At 43.9% G+C, this 20,866-nt stretch overlaps 1 protein-coding gene across 8 annotated transcripts in view; it reads right to left on the reverse strand.

The window, feature by feature from the left end:
- FBXO34 (F-box protein 34) overlaps positions 1–20,866 on the reverse strand; it is a 39,169-nt gene that overhangs the window by 14,346 nt on the left and 3,957 nt on the right. For 3 of the 8 annotated variants that reach the window (XM_030239786.2, XM_030239784.2, XM_030239785.2), the window contains exon 2: positions 11,224–11,302. The exons of 3 other annotated variants lie outside the window; for them this stretch is intronic. The gene's annotated coding sequence lies outside the window, so the exon portion shown is untranslated. Of the gene's footprint in view, positions 1–11,223; positions 11,303–11,613; positions 11,943–20,866 lie in introns of those variants that run through there. 2 more of the 8 variants (XM_050975852.1, XM_050975851.1) reach the window with 1 other exon arrangement.

Below are 20,866 nucleotides of genomic sequence, written 5' to 3' on the forward strand. Positions count from 1 at the left end.
GAAGGAAGCAGCAGCAAGTGTTTCAGAGCAGAACTCGGAGGAGTTAATAACAAAAACAGTCACTAGGGTGGGAAAAGCCAGTGCTGAGGCTTTATAAAAAGATAAGGGTATTTGTTTTCTTGCAAGAACCAGGTTCCATTCTCCCACATGGAGCTCAATCTTAGGTTGTTGTATGATCCTTGTCTCCAAAAGAGTAATTCACCAGACATGCAATTCTGCCATCCCCCAGCCAAGTCATCCCTTCCTCCCCAAGCACCCCTCAGGATATCTCTAACAGCACCAAATTCTCCTAAGCAAGAGGCTTTGGCACAAAGTCTTTCCTCATCCCACTGGGAAGGATCCACAGCAGCTCCCAGGCTAGGTCTGAAATGAGGTGATTGACACACCAGGTCTCAGCCTCTCAGACACCTACAGGAACAACCATTTCTTTTTAACCATTCTCCAGGTAATATCTACACATTTAAAACACCTAAAAACTGCCTTTTAACCCCAAAGGAGCCATCACAGCATCATGGGCCTTGTGAAACCTTGTGTGTTCAGCTTCCCCTCTGTTTGTTGGTCCATCAGATCTGGCATTATCTGATCTAAAGGCAATGAAATTGCCACAGGGGCTCCAGCTGGAATTCATGTGGGGGAATTTCCTGTGCCTTCTCCCACACCAAAACCAGCTGATGGCACTTCTGCCAAGCACCAGGAACCAGAGCTGGCTGAGCAGCAGAACCTGGTTACCATTGCCCTGTGCTCTTTTCCCCACCTAATTCACTCCAACCCTTCTTTCCCAAAGCTCCTCCAAGCTCCCATCCTTGGACCCCACCAGACAGAGCAGCAATTTAAATGAAAACTGAAGATTCCCATGTAAGCAGATTCAGCAGAGGCCACAAAGACAATGAGGGGTCTGGAGCACCTCTCTTGTGAGGAAACTCCAGGAGCTGAGCCTGTGCAGTCTTTCACACCTTGCCCTTTCTCAGCATTGCCTCCCTGTCTGAATTCTCACCTGAAGCCTCCCAAGGAGCTGGACCAGGACAGAACTAACCCAAAGGAGTCTGCTCCCTGAACCCACTCACCCCTGACCTGGCAGGAACTCACAAAGCCCAGCAGGATAAGGTTCTCAGAAACTCAGACTGCACTCAGCCACCTCCAACCCACACCTGGAATCATGCTGGAAAATGTGTCTGCTACAAAGTGGGGTTTAGATCCTTTCAGTAGAAAGGAACAGTTCTGAATGCACAGTGGGCAAAGTGCAGAGTGTTTCAGAAGCAGGGAAATGAGCATGTAGGGCTCCAAGGCAACATTTGACTCCTCACTGCTGTCAAACAGCTCTACTTGCTGTACTGATAAGCATGTGAAATGCTTATTCCAATGAAGCACTACAGGGAGAACCTGTTTTCCTTCCAGGATCACGTCAAGAAAGAATGAAAGGCTCCACATTTGTAGCTCACATGCTTTCTCTCTAGGTGGGGTAAGAGTTGGAAGGACTAAGTTGTCCCCTCAAAAGGAAAATCCCAGAAAGGAAAAAGAAAATAAAGACAAGCTCTGCTGCACTCTCTTAGCCCTGCATGAGTATTGGGAAAAATAATATTACAAGTGTTTCCCTTGTTCAACTGTTCCTGAAAGGCTTCAGCTGCCTTGCACAATCTGGGTAAGGACATCACTCCCTGCTCAGCTGGGAAGAAGTTAAGAACTGGCTCATTAGATTTGTTCTGCTTGATCCAAGAGGAAAACAAAACCAGTAAATCCCTCACTGGGCAGTGCTGCTGCAGCTCTGCTGACAAACACACGGGGCTCACACATCATTCTGCTTTCTAGAAAGCTGCCTTGGCACCCCTTGGCACTGTCACATGCCCCAAATGACAAACTGGGGGTGGCAGAGCCCCTGTGAGTGTGGCTGTGGCTGCTGCACCCTCAGCTCATGGGGCACGGGCAAAAATCCTCCCTGAACACCCCACACTCCAGGTCCATGACCCACGAGCCACATCTGAATTATTTATCCTCTAAAACTCCATCTGCTTTGCCATGCAGATTGTGAATTCAGGAAAGCTCAGCTGAAAGGCCACTTTCTTGGGGCGAGAGGAAGGAGAAAGCTTCCAGAAGCCTTCCTATTATAGAAGCAATAGAGCTGGTTCCAAATATAGTAGAGCAGCACTCCCAGAGCTCTGGAGACGTGGTGCCCTGGTTTTGTGAGGCTGAGGTCTCGCTGGATTGCTCCTGCACACGCAAAGATGGGTAGAAAGGACTGCAAGATGCAGAACTGACATGAAAAGGGAGTTTCAGGACAAACACCAGAGGCAGAAACCCAGACTGCCTCTATGAAAGATCAGCCTGAACACCAGGAGAGAGCCAACCTGCCCCACTTTAGAGAAAGCCAGTCAAAACCAGCAAGAAAAATCCCATCTTTTTCAAGAACACAATATAAGTTTGCTAAAAAACCCCCTGACTATTATTATTATTATTTTTATTTTAATCCCCAAAGTGGCAGACTAGGATTGCCAACAATCATTTCATCAGCCTGTTTTGCCTGTGGTAGCAGTGATCCTGGCTGGAGAGGTGCACTTGACTCACTTTGGCATGCAGAGGGTGGATTTGTTTTTGTTGTGACAGCTCATAAAGTGACCATCACATGCCCTGCCTGACAGAAATGCCTCACCAGTTCACCAGGAACAGTTTGTTAGTGACCCATTTTAATTCCTAAAGTTTCCTTCTCCTGTTTCAGGGCAGATCTTGTAACACAACAGAAATAAACTCAGTTGCAAAAGTGTATCTTTGTGTATCTCTGCATCTGTGTACTCCAGCATAGGACTGGACTTTTCATTGGTAAATAGTAACAAAGTAAAATATCACCAGGACAGCAAAAATCTCCTACAGGACGCTACATAGGGAAGAAGGCCCCCTGCACCATGGCATAAAATGCACAGGAATAATTGCTCCTGCACATCTCTCCATGGGGTATGAAATGGCTTCTAAAATAGCAGAAGAAAACCTAAAGCTGACTTCTAAATATCCAGCAAATAAATAAATACACTTCCTTCTTTAGAACTCTGCTAACAAGGAAAATGTTAAGCACTAATTTAATCAGCTTTAAAACTCAATTCACTGAATGAAATATGGCTTTACCAGGTTTCTGTGGCTCTCACTTGGTGTGAGAAACCTGGTAAAGCCACCCCATATTCCCTGATACAGATTCAGACCTACACAAGTGTAGCAGAACAAGGGGTAATTCATTTTTATTTACTTATGTGGAATCTTACCCTTTAACAAAAAGGTTATTTTGTGCATTTCCCCATCCTATACCACTGTGGATACTTTTTCAGCAGAGACAGAGGCACTAAACACCCCCCAAAAAACACTCCCCAAAAAAACCCCAAGCAAACCAAACCCACACAAAAGACTCCAAGCAGAACAATGCAGTTTCCTCCACATGGATTCATTCTGCCAGTCCACTGCAGGGCTGAGAGGCTCCAAAATCCATTAGGTATCTCTAAAGTGTCCAGATTTTTCCTAAGGGTCTCCAAATCCAAATTCAGCAAACCTTACTCAGCAGCACAAACACTAGATTAAATATAATAGTACCAAAAAAGAGCTTTAGAAGTAACTGTGCCATTACTTGCAAATATTTGGATAGGTTGGATAAGGCCTTAAGCAACCTGGTCTAGTGGGAGAACTTTCTGCACATGGAAGAAGGTTGGCAGGAGATGATCTTTAAAGTTCCTTCCAACCCTTTAACATTCTATGATTCCATTATTTCTGTCATTCAAAATGCCCAAATTTCTCCTATCATATTCCTGAATCCACTCTATTATCACATAAAAGCATTTTCCACCATTTTTAGTATCAATGTCTCATGAACTGTCACAAACCTTAAATCTTTTCAAACTTTTGTCTAAAGTAGGGCACTGCTGGTGCCCCAATGTCACACTTTCACACAGAACTATCTTCTACCTTGCAAGGACAATGCAAAAATGCTGAACTCAGAAATCTCAAATTTACAGGTCAGCAGTTTACAAAAGAGTCTGCTCTGCACATAGGGAAAGAACTATCTAAGTATACCCAACTTCAGGACAGATTTCAGGCAGAAATAGGTTCAAACTATTTTTCACAGCACAATTTGGAACAAAGTGCCTCATTACATCTGCAAACTTCCACCAGAACAGAATCTTTAGGAACACCTTAAAACAACCCACCCACCCACAAGCAAACAGGACACACCACTGCCCACACCCTCTGAAGAAGTTTGGGATTGACTGGGCTTCCCAGCTGTGTCTTAAAGGATGAAGCTCCTAATAAACAGGTTACAATCTCAGACCAAAAAAAAAATGAAAAAATAAAAAAAAGAACACTAATTAATGTCAGGTTCTAACAGAGCTTCTACTGGAAAAGGTCAGGGCTACCCCAGGCCCTTTCCAGCCTGCTCCTCATGTCCCACCACAGGACATGGCTGAGCCCATCACTGAACCAACTGGTACCACTGAGGAAACATTTAAGAAAGGGTGAAAAACACCTGATAGAGAGACAATGAGGAAAAACCCCACCAGGGCCAGGGAAGGATAAGGGGTGCTCCATGGCAGAGCAGGAAATGTCCCACAGTGAAGCTGGAGAGAGAAGATGTTGGGTTTATGCTTGTTTCTTACTATTATTTTACTATTCTAGCCATTAATAAAGGTTATTTTTTTGTTTTGTCCATGAACTTTATCTTGACCTTTAAGCTCTCTTGGCAGTGCTTCTGTGACATCTCCAACTCCAGTCCCTGGCTGGCAACAACCTCCTCTGGCCAGCCTGTCAGGTGGATGTGTCTGTCCCTGCAGCAGGGAGTCACCCACTACAATCACTCACAGCTTATTATTAATGTCAAGTCTTCAGGAGGGACAGAAATATTTCTCCTTGTATGGAGAGTGGCCACTTCCCAGTGTTCCTCTTTTATTCACTTCTGACTTCTTGTGAGAGGTGGTGCAGACCCCACGGGATCCCTGGAATTCAGACTTCTGAGTCTCTGGGCTCTCTGAAAACATCCTACTTGACAGAACCCTTGAGAGGTTCAGGTTGGAAGGGACCTCAAAGTCCATCCAGTTTCAACCCCTGGTCAAGGGCAGGGACACCTTCCAGGTTATTCCAAGCCCCATCCAACCTGGCCTTGGACATTCCCAAGGATGGGACAGCCACAGCTGCTCTGGGCACCCTCTGGGGGGAGAATCACATCCCTTGAGCTGCTGCCCACTCCTGTTTTGAAGCAGCCCTGGACTCAGTTGTCCCTCTGGACTATGAGCACACACAGCTGGCTCACAGCCCTCTCTTCACCACAACTCCCAAGTCCTCCTCTGCAGGGCTGTCCTCAATGACTTCTCCCAGTCTGTACTCACACCTGGCACTGCCCTGACCCAGGAGCAGCACCTTGCACCTGGACTTGAACTTGATGAGCTTTCTCATTCCCATGAAGGCCACACAACCTTCTTATATTCTCATACAACTCCTGGACGTGGTGACACAGCTCCTCAATGAATCAGGACACACCTTCTGCAGAGGTGACTCTCAGCCTCAGTTTCCTGGACAGGGAGCAGCCACTCTTTACAACCAGAAGCCTCCAGAGCTCTACTGCCACCAGGCCCCTTTGGGAGGGACCCACTGACATCCTTGGGGCTGCCAGGAATGAGCACCCCTCCTACTGCTCCAGGCCTGCAGTGTGAAGTCATGCAAGGAAAAGAAACAGGACACCAGGGTGTGACAGCCAGCAACACAAAGCTGGAACCCTCACCAGTGACAGGAGAACAGCACAGCAAGGCAGAGGAGACTCACAACAGCACTTGGCACAACACCACGACCCAGGTGGAGCCCTGAACATCCATCAGCCAGAACCAGGCACCTGCAGAGCTGATCCAACACAGACAGAGCAGCAGGAGCAGAACAGGGAGGGAACAGAGCATGGGTGAGCAGAGCTGGGCTCACACAAACACAGGTGAACCAGCCCAAAGCAGCATCAGGGCATTTCCCACCCTAAACTGCTTTGCAGCTTGTAAAAAAGCACAGAACCCATTCAAAGGGACTAGAAAGGATTTTGAGCAGCCAAAGCACAGGCATGTGACACGTCATGGCCAAAGGGCTCAAGATGAAGACAAAAGGCAGCCAAGAGGACACACTACAAATCCTGCCCAGACAAAGCATCACCTGGGTTTGTAGACATTCTCAAGAGAACATTGTACACAAAAGATCTGCTGAACCAACTCAGCTTCACATAAACTCAGGGGTTTTGACTGGTAAACTGCAGTAGGGACCAACATTAAATACAGTATCTTACTGCATTATGATTATTTCAAAGGACTATTTAAAATCTAAGCTAATCTGGAAACCTACCAATTCCATAGATCTTAAATCTTTTATTAGCTCTATTTTTAACCACTAATAACTCAAGAATTATTGAAGTAAAAAATAGTTTGATATTTTCAGAGCTTTGTAGTCAATACACCTAGCAACTGACACAATTAAAATTTCAGAAATCCTAAGCATAGCACGAATTCCACTGTAATTCAGTTTTAAGGAAAAAAGAAAGGCCCCAAAATAGCATTGAAATTTCAGTAAAGGACAATTTCTGCACACTTATGAACTGTGACAACTTCTGCTTTCTGCTTCTCCCTTTCCCTTTTCACATTTCCTCTCCAAAATTCTGTGGCACAGACCTATAAGAGGACACCAGGAATAATTCTGGTGCAATCCTTTCCACGTTAATAACCACTTTGGAAGCATGAACTTTTCTAAAGTCCACTGGAAACATCAGATTCAGGTTTGTTTTACAAGACTCAATTTTTTTTTAATAAAAAACACAGAAAACATAAAATCCTAGAATGGTTTGGGTTGGAAGGAACCTTCATGATCACCTTGTTCTAATACCCTGCTATGGGTAGGGACACCTCCCACTAACTCAGGTTGCTCCAATCCCTCTACAACCAGACTTTGGACACTTCCAGGGATCCAGGGGCAGCCACAGCTTCTCTGGGCACCCTGTGCCAGGGCCTCCCCACCCTCACAGAGAAGCATTTCTTCCTAATATCTAATCTAAACCTCTCCTCTTTTATTTTAAAACTGATCCCCTTTGTCCCATCACTATCTGCTCACATAAAAATTTCTTTCCTTCTTCTCCCCAAGTCCCCTCAGGCCCTGGAAGGGGCTCCAAGGTCTCCCCAGAGCTTTCTCTTCCCCAGGTGAACATTCCCAGCTCTCCCAGCCTGGCTCCAGAGCAGAGGTGCTCCAGTCCTCAGAGCATCTTTGTGGTGTCTGTTCTAACAGTCCGAAAAAACAGCTTTATAATCAAGACAGAAAAAGGAAAAAATACCTCCATTGCTCCCTAACCCAATATTCCCCCTGCTCCCTCCAGCACAAACAGTATTTTCTTCTCAGAGTTTCCCCTCTTGGACAAAATGGAGAAAAGATGAATAAACCCCACCAAATCACTAAGAAGTGAAGCAGCAAATAAGGAGCCCACAGCTGTGGTTTAGAAGGGATGGTTTAAGTGAGCCAGATGTGGAGCTTTGGGGATTGTGACCTTAACTGTGGAAATCCTCAGCACTTTACAAACCAAATGTGCCACTCCAGAGCTCCCACTCACCACCCTGGCTTTCAACAATTCTCTCCCAAAAGCCAGCTGCAGCTTGCCAGCCCAAACACTGAATTACCAAAGCAATCACCAATCTTGAGCCCTCACCCTTTGACATCTCTCACCAATTCTCTATGAGCTTGCAGGAAATAATTTCAAACTGCTCCCTCAAGAAAATAAGTTTCAAGCCTTAGTTTTTTCCATCCCAAGCCATCCCTGCACTATTTCATAGCTCTGATAATTATACCACTGACTAAACCTCCAACTGGGAATAGCTGTTTTTATCATCACTATTAAAAACAGTCCCTCACACTGTTAGGAATCTGGAAATTCACTGGAGCTGCATCCCACCCTTCGGCCTCTCAAAACACTACAGAGCAATGAAAGTATGTGCTGAAACCAGAGGATCCCTGTGCTGAACAACTCCTGTAATTTCTGGGTAATTGGAACTGCTTCCTAAGTGAACCATGGAAGCTTGGTTATTGATTTTAGCAGGGCAAGTGGCACCAGAGATCTGAAAGTCAAAGTTTTCCATACTGGACTGGGAAAGCTTAGTTACTTTTAGAAATGCAGCAGTGACATGCATGCTAAAAAGCTCCTCACATTCACCTAGTTTTTTATGCTTTTAAAAAAATTAAAGTAAAAATATCATCTGCAGTTTTCCTTTCCTAAAAGCACATCATCTTGGTTTTTACACCTTGGCCAGAAGAGTGACTGACAGCTCTCAGAGAAGTAGCTAGATGCAGAAAAACAAGAGTTGAAAGAAAAGTGGATTTAAAAAACAGCTTTTAATTATCTGAAGGTACGGTTGCCAAGTAGACAGCAAAGAGGCTGTGCATCACTTACAGATGGGAAAATTCCCCCAGGTTGATTTCACAGCCAATTACAGTGGATTAACCTATTAGGAAGAATGAAATAGATATATATTTTTTGGTGGATGCAAGTTTCAACAGCTTGAAAAATCATTGCCACTGGTACTTTGATACACAGAATCAGCAATCTGTTTTATCACACTTCAAGTCATCACCATCTATAAACACACCCTAGAAAAAACCTCACCCTCTTTTTAAATGCATCTTCTGTCATTATTTCCTTCTCAGAGAACAGCATCTCTCTTGGCTCCCCACTTTGGGTATCACTTCATATATCAATACTTCTTTTATTGCTGTTAAAGAGAAACATCTAACACCTTCAAGCTGTTTTACACACACCTTTGCACACACATATATTATTATATCTGCCAGATGCCACTGTATAAGATATTTGTCAAACAGAAAAGCACCAAAGCAGTGATTTTCAGCTTTCCAGGATCCCTCTGCTAAATCCTGGGTGTGCCTACTTTTGTTTGGTATCAAGTTCCTCCTGCTGGCTCTGCTGCAAGAGCAAACTACAGGGACAGTTAAGTTTTTCCCCCACCACCAAAAACATCTGTTCCTTTTCTGAGTTCTCCAGACTTCCTTCCCTTGACTGTATCACAAAGCCTCTCTTTTCAGCAAGGCTGCCTTCCTGATAGTCCATCACCATTATCTTCTTGTTCTCTGCAGAGCAGCTTGAATCACTGGGTCCTGCAGAGCTTCCAGTCCTTTCAGCTGAAGGCCAGGATCTGAATTCAAGCATCATGATTTACAGAGAGGGTTGTTAAACTCCTTCCCTGACTCTTTTTTACCACTTCAGAGTTTCCTGTCCTGGGAGGCAACCAAACTGCTACAAGAAATGCCAGTTTCTGTTAAATGTCCTCAATTCCTGTGACACCGAGCATTTAAAACAATTACATTACTTCCAAATCTTGCACTATAACAGCTTTCATCCCACAAAGTGCAGAGATGAGCAAAAATTACTTTAGCACCAAGGAGTGTGAGTTGGTTATTTGCTGCATCTCACAGCATTTCTAGTTAACATTCAGCCTTGGCACGACCCACCATCCGCTCAGGCACACAGCACAATGTCACCCCTCAAAACCCTACTGTTCAACCTAAAGGCACTTTTTTTTTTAAATCTTTTTTTTATTTTAAGGGTGCATCAGCTGCTCACTGAAAGTGGGAATGCTTCATTTAGCACACACACACTTGTTAAACTGCTCACAGCATGCAAATAAAACACTGCATTGTGCAAAAGTCATTCAGTCTCCCCATCCGTAGATATGAGCAATGGAACCGGGGCCAGGAAAGAGAAACTTGGAACAACGTGCAAATATTTCAGCCCCTTATTCCCAGTATTCACATCCCAGGCTAAAGCCCACAGCCCTGTCATGCTGAGAGGGGTGACCATGTTTAAGAATCTGCCCTGTGCAGTGGGTGGGAAAACGACCATTATCTGTCTTGCCCCTGGACTGCACCCTTTTATTTGTAGTTATTACTGCAAACTGCCTTTTTTTCCAGACAATGGTTGTGTTATTATAGGTACCTTCATGCCGTGCCAAAGCACATACACACAGCAATTCAGAACAATCAGCCTTGTTTTCATGGGAGCAAAGGTTGCAGCCAAATGAAATGGGTGGAGATCACATTAAACAATCTTGGAATCTGCTAATAGGATATAGGAAAATGTGACCATAATGCAGATGCGGAGTTCCCCTTTCACCTTCCAATGTTATGGATAAAATAAAAGCTTTGGAAAACCAATTAAACTGTTTGAACAACATTAAGCAAGTCAAAGTATTCTCAGGGTGCTTACAAGACCACTGAGAGGTTCTTTAAATGTAAAAGAAAGCACTGCCCTTTCAAAGCTCTGAAACCTGAGAGCATTTCCTCACCCCAGAAACTTCGGTCTCTTCCACCACCTGTTTTAAAGATACAGGAGACCTGCAAGTCTCTGCTTCTCCATGGTGAGAAGCTCACCAAGACAATTATTATTGTCTTAGAGACGGAATCAGCCCCTCCTCTAAGTGGGGAATTTTCACACTGAGGCACCTTGGTTGGTCAGCTGTAACCTGCATTCCCCTTGTTTGCTTTTGAGATGTGCATTAGTCAGCTTTCTCCTCCACAAATCTGATTGCGCCTCTGCATGATCATGCACTGAAGTCATGTCCTTGAGAGTGTGACATCAGTCTGTTGCCATGGCAATGCACAGGGCAGTCCAAAATTCAGTATTATGGCATCACTGCAGGATCAGACAGCAGAACAAGCCAACGCCTGAGAGCTGGTTAATGCAGCACGAACAGCCAAGACATTTCAATCTAAATGTTAAAGTGTAACTGCACTTCATCACAATCTTCTTTATAAATATGCCTGGAAGCCTCAAGAAAGACAATCCAGAAGGTCACTGAATTGAAGAAACGGGCAAACCATCATGCATCACTAAAAAGAAGGGCAATATGTTTCCAAGGATGGCCACCAAGTATGAAGAAAGCTCAGTTCAGCTCTCTGAATAGAAACCACCATCTGTTCCTAAGGCAACACCAGATCTGCCTAAAGACAACATCATCATCCACAGAGAAACAGGGATGGTCCCTCAGCACCCCAAACCAAGTGTTAGCTTGCACCCAGTTTTTCTGGAAATCAGAGGCTGGAGGATCACAGCACTGTCAGCCCTTTCAAAGGGACAGCATTACATAAGAAGCAGTTCTTCAATTTCAAGCTTTGAAGCAAAGATCAGCACATCATTAACCCAACCTGTAACAAAGCTATGTAGTTAAAAAAGGGTGGTACCTTCCAAGAGTTGTTATTCCATGTAGGGTTAGACATTACAGTTCTGTAGGTTCCTTACACACTCAGGAGAATGGCATTTCTGAAGAGCAAAAGGGAAGGAAAAAGGAAATTAGTGACACAGTAAAGGTATTAACAACCACTGTCCAGCTCCTAAAACCCAAAAGATCCAGTTTGCCCAGTCAAAGGGCACATGGGAACAACAATCCATGCACTGCTGACATGGAGAACTACCAGTTCAAGATCTTCAGTACTGACTGATCAAGTACACCCCAAAAACAGCCCAGTGGCTGGGCAGAAGCCACTTTGGCACCACAAGAGCCCAGGGAGCACAGATAGCAGAGAGGATGGATCACAAAGCCCCCAGAAGCCACAGTGCACCCCTTTCTTTACCTGTTCCTCTGTTCCCATCAAGCACACATGTTTTGGGGTCGAGGTGTGGATCCCCAGTGGCTGTTCTGACACCCAAATTCCCCAAGCCCCTGGAGTGCCAGGGCTGCTGCACGTCAGCTTCCACGTAACGCGGCCCCTCCCCGTACGCTTGGCCGGTTTCATTTCTCCTCCTTCCGCTTTCCCTTATTAATCCACGCGTCTCCAATAGCTCAGACAACACTTCCTTCTGCAGAGCTGACCTCCAGCCTTCCCATAACCCCAGACACACCCACAGTTTCTTCACACCGCCATTAACGAGGCACATTTCATGTTCTCCACTCGGATGCAGCCCTCACCCACTTCGAACCCCTCCACCCATGTCCCTGGCTGTAATTACCCCATCCCTCGTTATCTAATACCCAGCACAAGCCTCGGGGCTGGGAACCTCTGTTTGTTTGGCTCTGCAGTGTCACACACCCCAGTGGTGTTGTATAAATAAATTCCACAACCTGTTTGAGCCTGAGCTTGATCGAGACTTGAATTATCCCCGTTTCCAAGTGACTGCTGCAAATACCTTCACTCGCTTACGCAATCGGCCACCAAGGCAGCTCCAGGGCCAAACACCACGACAGCCAACTGCTCCCACGGGCCACAACTGCACAGAAAACAACTTAAACCCCTCTGCTTTTAAATATAAATTGAGATTATAAAGGGATGAGACAGGCAGAAAAAGACAGCTCTCGGAAATGTGCCTTTGCCTGTCACCTGAAGGACAATTTCCATGTGCTGGTGTCACCTCTCAGCCACCACAGCAGCCAGGCTTTGCCACAACCCTTAACACTCAGCAGATTACCCAGTCACAAGTCTGAAGTACCAGGGACGATGAGATTCTGGAAGTAATTTTGAGCCAAATGGATTTCAGAGAGAAATAAAGCCAGCAGGCTTCATCTCCATGGAGCTCCTGCAACACAACATGGGCTGAGCAAGTCACTCAGGGCAGAGGTCTTTCTTATTAAGTACCTAGTAAATTCAGATTAAAGTCAGACAACTTTTCCCTCTCCCTCATATAAAAATCAGATGCTATCCAGCCCAAGGAATCAATCCAGCTTCTGCAATAAGGAAAACCTTCTCACAGCTACATCACACCACACACAATCTACAGGATTGTGGCTCTTCAGGTACTCATTAAAAACTTTTTCCCTAGAAAAGTGTCCAGTAACAATTTGCCTTCCATTCATTTTCTGCAGAGAAGATGGATGGTGACTAAGTACTGGATATGGAAGCACAGTGCAGCCATGCCAGGCCATAAACACACCAGTGTAATCCCATGGACATTCCCCAAGTACCCACCTGCTGCTATGTGCTCATTCCATCATCAGAGGGGCCATCAAACCCCTGAGCCAAACGCCAGGAACAGAGGAAGGAAGCACTGAGGCACTCCATGGCCAATAAAAGGCAAACAGAAGCCAGAGAAGAGCCAAGATTGGGTGTATGTGATGGTGTTTACAGGTGGAGGAATTTTGCTCACTCTTAGGAAGGAGCTGTGCTTTGCTGATGCTTCCTGACTACCCAGCTGAACCTCCTGTCCATAGGTGATTCCCTTCCCACCTGGATTACCCTTGGAGCAGCTTGGCCAGCATGGAAGATATCACAGCCTACTTTTTTGCTTCTTTTTCCTACAGAATCAAGGCACCCAACCTCTTAAAAAAGCAGCATGGCACCTGTGCTCCCACATGAGACACATCCTAAAACCTTCTCCTAAACAAACCAAGAGCAAAGAGCACTGTGAGTCCCCAGAAGGTGGGGGTCAGGCAGCCCTGCCAGGTAACACTCCAGGCCTGAACCTCATTTTTATTTAGGCAATAACCCAATCCAACCTGCCAGCCTACTGTCCCTGAAACATCAGTGCTAGAAAGGGATGCAGGAGTCTAATCAGCTACAGACTCTCAGCAAAAATGTATTTTTCCCCAATACAAATAACTAAATACCTCTTTAAAAAAATATTATGCAGTTCATCTCATTAAATAAATCACACCACTCCCATCAAAGCATGGATTCACTACAGTACACAATGCACAGGTTGGTTTGCAAAGCATGTTTGGGCTTTTCCCTCTGAAAACCACCCTAAAAATGTAAGATTCAATTAAGGAGGCCTTGCACTCTTTGTTCCTTTGAAATCCACCACCAGTTCACCTTATTTATTCCCACAGCTTCATGCTGCAGTTGGATCTACACCACCAAGCCTATCAGCCAAGTTACAACCAACACAACCAAACTGAACTTACAAAACTATTCACTTTTACAAAGTATATTACATTTTCTTTCCCAAAACATTTAACCTGCTAACAAATACCTGTCTTAGTGCATTACCATCCTCCCATTGTCCTGAAGTGAGTTAGCAGGCTTGCAGCAAAACACAGGGAGAGCCAAGCACGCTCTGCCTCCTGGCCAAGCAGAGCCTGCAAGAACAGACCCCCTTTGGGGCAGCGACAGTTGAGGTCAATTTAATGGGAAAACAAACTACTTTTCCATTCAAGTCCAAAGCAGAGACAAAGAATTTTATGTGGCTCAGATTGCACAGTCAGCTGTCTTTTTAGGAACAGATCAGATTTAATGGTTCTGTGGCAGTCCAGAAAAAATGAGCCTGAAGAGAGTTTAAGGTTTGGCCAGTACTGCACTGTGCAAAGTCCAGGCACTTGTCTGGGGTGACCTTGTGGCCTTAATTAGGTATCTTAAACTCATCATCATCAACAGCAGCTCCAGGTATTTTATGAGGCCCTGGCACAGGGTGCCCAGAGAAGCTGGGGCTGCCCCACGATCCCTGGAAGTGTCTAAAGCCAGGTTGGACAGGGTTGGAACAAGCTGCGAGGGGGTTGGAACCAGATGGGCTTGAAGGTCCCTCCCAACCTAAACATTCTGGGATTTTATGATTTCCCAGGGTTCAGCCTGGAGTACAAATTCACTTTTACCCCATTTCAAAGAAAGGCAAAATCTCTCTCCCAAGCTCTGCCTGACACTTCTCTTGTGCATCACATGGGCTGCATTTAACACCGTTTCTACACCAGAGAACCAAAATGAGGCAATGCTTCAACGTGACCACCCTCACCACAGGGACTCGTATTCTGAAGCAGCAGAGATGTGCTCAAGCCTCTTTCACTTGACTGTTTCAGGGCCTAATGCAGACAGAGAAGCTAATTAACATGTATTGCTATGGAAAGGAATATAATCCAAACCTTCACTGGTTTATATCTAAACCCTCTGAGACATCTAACGTCAAAGCTAAACAGATCTTCACCTGGCAAACATTTGGAGAGCCTTCAACTGAAGCTTCCAGGTATGGGAATGCAGTATTTTAGGATATTTTTGCTACATACACTGGGGACATACCTCTAACACAAAGCCCAGAGAATCATCATGACAGCTGCAAAAACAACTTTGTCCTGGCTAACATTCACATAACGAAATTACAGTTTCACTCCAGGGAAAAAGGAAAAAGCACTTAAGTTTTGTTTAGATTGAAGTGCTGTGAGCCACGCCACTTATCTGCTATCAGAGCAGATTGCAGGGCTGCTCCAATGATTATTCTGTAATGAAGTAACTGGAATTGGAAGGTATGCAATTAGTCCTATCTCCTCCTCCTCTGCCACCTCCCTATCGAGAAGAAAACCAGCACAGACGTTATCACCTCTCCCTGGAGCTCTGCTACCCTCATCACTTAAAATACCCACAAAGCAAAGTAGGGCTGTCACTTACAAGCTGCTAACAAGCCTGGCTTGGCCCTGACTGGCAGCAAAGGTGATATTCTCAGCATCTCCCCAGGAGAAAGTTCCAGGGTTACCTAATGGGATGCTTTCTCAGGTACCCACACACACATATATATTAAGCTTAACATGCCTGCATTTAGCTATTTTAGTAACAGCAAACCACTTTTGAGAGGGGAGAATAAAAAAGCACTGCTGTTCCAAGTAGCTTTAGGTTAAAGCATCTCTCACTAATCTTCCTGGGCATGACCACTGGGAAGTGAATAGATTAAACTCAGGACACAGGTATCACTTGCTGGGTAGTTTTACTGACTCCAGCCTGGCTCATTTTACCTGGGTCATTTACCCTTCCTTCCCCTAAAGAGCTCTGCTCTATGTCTGGAAAGTGGTATAAGCAACTTTCCCATCACTGCAGCTAAGAGATGGAAGATGCAAAAAGGCCCCAGACAGCCCACAGCCAAATGGAAACTCAGTGAATCCCTGATTCCAAACTGCAATTCTGACAAAATACAATCTGACATTTATTCAGGCTCAAAAGCTCACTCATCTCTTCCCCTCCACCCCAGTGATACCCACTGGTCTAATTAAAGACAAGGCTTTTCTCAGCAGCTCCTGCCTTACATATACCCCAGTAAAGTCTCTCTATCAGTGACCCAAGGAGCACAGGGGATAAGGGGCATTCTCCAAATCCTTAAAATAAAATATAAATTAAAATATTAAAATAACCTTAAAACCATTAAAGCAATATCAACAAACTTGCTCTGTATAGGTCTGCTAGAGATGCAGCAATTTTCACTCAGTGAATTCACTCAATTAAGTGAATTTCTCTCAGGAAAATGTTGAGGACAAAATGAAAACTAAGTTTTTCTTAATTTCTTAAAAACATTTTCCCAAAGAAAATGGGCCATCCCTGCAGGATGCACTGGTGCCTTTACTTGGTAGGATTCAGTCAGGTCAGGGATGAAGCTCACAAAATCCATACACAACTCATTCCTTGCTCCATACATCTACTGCTCCTAACGAGGAAAAAGAGCTAAAAAAAATAAACCTTTTAAGGCAAGAAGAGCAATGCTGCAGAGACATTTGCTACAAAGGTATGTAAACTGCTGCTCTTTATCCTGCAATTTACCCCATGGCCTCCAGCTGACACATCAGCTGACACCATCTTAACAACCCCATAAGTAGCTAAAGCTGAACAAAGCAATCATTAGGAAAACTGGTTTAGTCCACTGCTGGTGGCATCCCATGTCCTCTCCATGGAGGAAGCATGACTCAGACTGCTCTGGGCTCCCATCCACAGCACAGGCTGCAAAGCTGCATTAAAAAGAGAATTCCCAGTAACTTCTACCAAAGTCACGTCTCCAACCCCTTCTGCTGAGAGACCAATTCGAAGTGAGATGTTTTATATTTTAATATGACTACATCTGCAGTCCTACTGCATCTAAAAAAAAATCCATAAGCACTTTAGGAGAAATACAGGGACTTTTTTTTTTTCCTTAACACCATGGAAGATGGATTCATTGCTATCAGTAATCCTCCCACAGCCCCAGTTTCAGAAGGAGCTGCAGATTCACAGAGATTTCACCCACAAAAACAAGCACTCTTTGCATCACCTCATTCATCTGTTTATTAAGATAAAGTTACCTCATTAAAAAAAAAATAGTAGAATGTCAGCCTTCTTTAGAGAGGAAATAAAGTGAAAAAAAATGCAAGGAACTAACAGTCTGTCCCACACCTGCTGGCAAGCTCTGGTGCCCTGATAGTCAAACTGAGGTGTATAAATCCATTTTCAGGCAACAAGATCTCCTTAAGGGTGAGGTTTCTTCTAGAATTCCCTTCCCAAGTGCCTGACACTTGTCTCAAGGTACCATGCCTTGCATGCCCTCATGCTCAGCAGTGGATCCTCCTCTCTCTGGTGCTGTCCCCAGCACCAGGACACATGCAGGAGGCCACGAAGGGAAATGAATAGGAAAAAAAAAAATCACAGTAGACATCATGGGAAAGCCAGAGCCTCCTTTCAGCAGGAAAAAAAGGGACAGTTCTGCATGTACATTTACAGGGAGCTTGTCTCAACCTCAGCAGTCAGGGAAGGAAGCACAGAAGCTCTGAAGACACAAAAACATGAAGAGACCCAACACAAGAGCAAAGGCTTCACGATGGGAAGGATTTTTAGACTTTGCAATAAAAGATGGAGCTCAGAACAAAGACCTCAATTAAGAGTTTCATAAATGAAAAGAGAACTGGGGTGCTCTGGAAGCACATGAACATAATTAATCCACAGTCCAACACTAGCCACTATCACTGATGCACAAGTTGTGCTGGAACCCAGGGTCCAAACTCTTTTTTTAAAATATAGCCTCCAGTGTGATACATCTCAGAAAGCCACACCACAGGCACAAACCATGAGCCTGTCTTTGAAGTTCAGATACACCAGAAAATTACTTCACCTCCCTAGATGCAGAGGGGATAGTGCTGCCTTTGATGCTACAAGAAATTTTGGTCTTAAACTGCCCAAGGACTTCAAATTGGGTGTTGCAGCGTGGCAACACTCAAGCCTACACATACACACGAACATAATTATGCCTGGTCTAGACTTGGGGGCAGGGAAAAAAAAAAAGAAAAAGTATTTTCAGTGATGTTAGCACGCAAAGAAAATAATAGCACATACAAAGAAACCTCTAGGGTGACTTATGAAGAAGATTTTATGCTTGGCTTTCTGCCAATTAGAGAGGAATTAAAGAGTCTGGCAATATAACCCTGTTCATCCCCAGGAAGAAACTGCATTTTAAAGTGGTCAACAGAGCAAGAGGGATGAGAAAAGAGGGACAAAGACTCAGGAGTGCAACTGCACAGAGCAACATAGGAAGTTTCTGATGCCACTGAGACAGAAAGTGGGCACAAATAATTCAAATTTTAAAATTAATCCGGTCTATTGCCTCCAAAAGAAAATCAGCATGTAACAGCTGACTCCAAATGACAGCATTCCAATAAAGCAGACAGTATTTTTTGCTATAAAATTCCAACTGCTTCAATATTTTACTGATTATCCACCTCCACTGACTGCCAACCAGCAAAATCAGTGAAAGGTGGAGGTCACAAAAACAAAAGCAAACCAAGTGGAAAAGGCATGGCTAGACAACTTGGGAAGCTGAAAATGTATCAAAATACAACCTTTGAGTCAGAAAGAACATTTAGCAGCTATCTGCAATGATGTATTTACATCCAAACTCTTTGGAGCTTAAAAATTCACATCATAAGACCAGCTTTTACCAGAATTAGGACCAGACTTGACATGCCCCAATTTCCCCAAGGTTACTTTTGGAAATGCATATACTCTTAAAATATTTCAAGTGCTCTTCTCACACTGCAGAAGAGCAACCAAAACCTACCTTCTAATTTTACTTTTTCAGAATTATTTCTTTTACAAGAACTTAACTTCAACACTTTTTTATCTGAATGACAGAAGGAACTTTGTGGCACAATTCAGGCTGAAAGTTATTGGAAATGGCAGCAAGCTGCTGTTGCTTATATAAAGTCATTACAAGGAAAAAACAAAAGAAGCTACTGAAGCTTTCAAAATCAAACCCTGTAAAACACCAAAACCACAAAATGAACCAGAAGTAGCTTAGGAGTTGCTAGGGATGTTTAAAGTTAATAAAAATTCTAAATTAAATGGCTGCCGCTTAGGTTTGCCAAAAAATTATGCAAATTTCCAAAGTTCATACATAGTAATTAGCACAGCAAAAAGCAGGTCCCAAATAAGTGATGAAGTTAGCCTCGCTCTTATTCCTCCAGCAGATGGAATTAGCTATGTGTGAAGCTATTTTTTTGCAGTTGAAGATTAAACATATTATCCTGAATATCAATTCTGGAAGTACAGCACATTGGATATATGCATTCTTGGAAAAAAGTCAGCCTGAATCCTCCTTTTCCATCATTCTGAGCAGGACACTGAAGAGGCTGGGGGAAGGTTGACATATTTAAGATGTCATTTATCAAACTGATTGCTGACAACTTGGTTGAGACAAGTTCTCTCAAAGTACATTTAGAGTTAATAGTCCAAACAGGTTTTTCCAAAGAAAAATGTCTTCCTTGACTGAAAATCCATCCTCTTGATGTGCTAATTGACAGATCACAAAAAGTCACCCAAACTGCAAGTCCAAACAACATGTGTCAGCAAAGGCTCCTGGGTTTGCCCATTCCTTCTCCAAAACCTGGTTCACAGGCATACCCATCATATACTCTGGGATACAAATTCACCTTTTCCATTCCTAGGAAGGATTTGCCCCTCGTTTCACACTTGAAAAGACACAACCTTCCCCCCAGCCCTGCAGCTCTCCAGCAAGGGCTGAACCTCATGTGTGCCCTTGACCAAAACACTCCACCTGTGTTCTATATTCTCAATTTAATTTCTCCAGCTCTGGAGCCCAGAGCTGCCCCACCACAGCAAGTTCCTCTCAAAGACACTGAAAGACCCAGCAATTTTAATTTCAGGCTGCATTTTATCTTTCTTAGAACAGCACAGGCCATGAAGGCTCATATCAACACATCCATCCAGTTTACGGGGCACCACCCAGCAGCAGCAGGAGAGTCTTGAGAAAGTGCAGGGAGAGCAACCAAAACCAAGCTACTGCACTGATCACAAAGAAAGGGAATAAGCTTCTTCCTAAACACCAGCTTCCAAGCAGAAAACTGGTAAAAGAAGTAAAAACAAACTACAAGTCTCTTCCTACATGAATATTACTTTCAGGCAGCCTAGAAAAGATTTCTAGAATCTGTGTTACAAAAAGAACCCAAAACTTACATAATTAAAGGAACATAGGGAGGGGAAGGTAAAATTTAATGCTAATTTCAAAGTCAAGTAAGTGACACCCTGGATTGAATACTATTAACCAAAATTGTGCAAGTTAAAAGTGGATGTACTGAAAGCAGCAGAAACCCTGCCCGTAACAAAATGAGAATTCTCTTACAAAAATACTTCTGTGGCCAAATGAAACACTGAGTTTAAGTAAGAAAGCAAGCACTTACACCTATCATGCTCTCCCCCTCTTCTTTCTCATGTAGGGAGTCTCATTTATCTCAAAGCAATCTAAAGAAAACACTTTGATTTTTAAAGTCAGAAAAGCTGCAGAAATTACAGCCCTGTCTGGCACGAACAAATAATATTTCTGAAATCAAAAGAAGATCCTCCAAGTTAGGGGAAGAGCAAAAAGAGTCCTGGATAACTTACTTTGCATAGCCCAATTCCTGCCAAAACAGTTCTGTAAATCCCATGGTAGTTCAGATAATTTCCATTCTTAGAGGAAAAATAAAAAACTAGATCGAACATTAGCAACATTAATTGTGTGATATGACCTGAATGATGCAAGAACAAGTAGTTAAGTGAACCACAGCATCTGCTGAATTTTTAATCATTAGTTGTTTTGCTGCAAGGCAGAAGAACACTGTATATCAGCTTCCAAGCACTGCATGGAATGGCACATTAGGACAGCAAGATTTTAACTGGCAGGATT

This window comes from Serinus canaria, chromosome 5 (assembly GCF_022539315.1).
Source record: "Serinus canaria isolate serCan28SL12 chromosome 5, serCan2020, whole genome shotgun sequence".
Taxonomy (NCBI): domain Eukaryota; kingdom Metazoa; phylum Chordata; class Aves; order Passeriformes; family Fringillidae; genus Serinus; species Serinus canaria.